We start from the raw sequence: 1,997 nt of genomic DNA, 5'->3' as shown, positions 1-1,997 counted from the left end.
TGGGATTGACATGATTGGGACTGGGCTTTGCTGTCCTCGATCTGATGGCAGTAGGAAGGGTGGATTTGACACTGGAGAGGAGAAGGTTGGCATGGAGCATGCCAGGGTCTGTCCCAATAATGCAGGCTGCAAATGATGGCTGCGGGAAGAGAAGGGGCTTAGTTACAGGACACCACACTTACGCGGGAGAAAGAATCGGTAAAACGTGGCCACGGACTAAGTAGGCAATAAAAGAGAAATTAAAAGTGTCAAAGATGGATAAGTGGAAGAACGGGGATTTTCATAACAATCAGAAGTCAGGAATAGGAACTGGTAGATGTGAAGGGGTCTGATGAAATGGGTTATGGGCGGCAGGATGAGGGGAGAGAGGATAAAGTCAGGGCGGGACTGAGGGTGGCGGAGCAGCAGCTGGAGGGTTGGGAGGCTGAAGACCCTTTTGGAGCATCAGTTTATGGAGCCAGCCCGTCTGGCGCAGACTGCTGTCTGATGGGCAGTGACACCTCAGAGGAGCCGTGTCCTCAAAACTGGCCCCTGGGGCATTGAATGAGCACTTGACATGATGATGCACGGGCAGGTGCAGCCAGAGCCCAGCGCCTGTAGGTACGTGCACATTAGTTTAACCCAGGCACAGAAGATGACAAACATTCCTGCTGCAGAAAACCAATTTTCCTTTTTTCGAAAACACCAAACACTTCCATTTTTCAACTACAAATAAATTAGTTTTATTAGAATAGTTACTAAAAACACACAGAGGAATTTTTATAGCTTTGCTTGAGTGTTTAATTTCTTCTAAAAATGTAAACTATTTAATGCAGGGAAATGTAAGTGGGATACTTAAGAATTTTTCCCTATTTTCCTTATTTTTTTAAAAAATTTAAAACAAATATAAAATATGACTCTAACACACACGTACTTTTTAAAAAAAATTATTTGGTTTCTTAATGGAAGAGGCAGGCGACAGTCACCGCAGCGCCCTCTCCCCAGAGCCTTGAGCTGTCCTCCTCCACAAGTGGGGGTGCCCTTTCCTCCCCTGCCCCCCCGCCCGCCTCTCCTGCCTGCCCACCGCAGTCTCTGTGCTTTTGGGACAGCTGCAGGCTTCTCGTCCACACATTTGTCCCCTAACACCGCAATGTCGCTTCCCCACGTTGTAGGGGACACTCTGTCCTCTCACCCTGAGCGGGACTGTGGGGGCCGTCGCACATGCCGGTGGGCTTTGTATCCTCCCATTTTGTGTCCATAACATTCTTGACAGTTTAATCACCCAGAGGGGAGGTGCAATTTGAATCGACTTTCAACAAATACAGGAAAGTCCCCCAACACAACCCAGCCACTCTACTTCCAAAGCTCAGTAAGCTTGGACGTCACTCCTGTTGAATATGGACAGGTCGCCTGCCCTTCTCTGGGACCCCCACACTGTAATAGGAGAGGTGACACATGGAGACAGTCGGAGGAGGAAGTTGGTGTCCTTGAGCACAGGTAGGCCCTGGAATGCGGCCTATTCTTGGAAGCCACCCCATGTTTTCCAAACAATAAGAATTGGTACTAAAGGCGACAAAACAAACAAAACCACACAGTGCCAGCCTGAACCCCCTCCCAACACACATCCTCACAACAAACGCCTCCTGTTCTGTTAACCCGATTGGAATTGATCGCAATTCCCTGAGTGAAGGAAAAAAAGTAAGAGTGAGTTATCCTGTTTAGCATTTAAATTGCTGTTCCCTCTTTGCTCTCCTGGCTCCTCTAGGGTGGGAAGGATATCTCAGGGGTACTGGGGTCACCCCAGCAGTCAGGGGCAAGCCCTGGGACCCACGAGGGTATCAGGGGCAAGCCCCAGGACCCACGAGGGTATCAGGGGCTGCATTGTTCAAGGGACCAGGCTGTGCAGAGGAGGGGCTTGCTGTGGATGGGGCTGGACAGAGGGGCATGGCGGGACAGAGGGGAGGGGCTGGACAGAGGGGCGGGGCGGGGCAGAGGGGAGGGGCTGGACAGAGGGGCGG

The sequence above is a fragment of the Galeopterus variegatus genome, unplaced genomic scaffold, assembly GCF_000696425.1.
Source record: "Galeopterus variegatus unplaced genomic scaffold, G_variegatus-3.0.2 Scaffold2449, whole genome shotgun sequence".
NCBI lineage: Eukaryota > Metazoa > Chordata > Mammalia > Dermoptera > Cynocephalidae > Galeopterus > Galeopterus variegatus.
The sequence above is the reverse complement of the archived record's forward strand: the minus strand, read 5'-3'. Positions refer to the sequence as shown.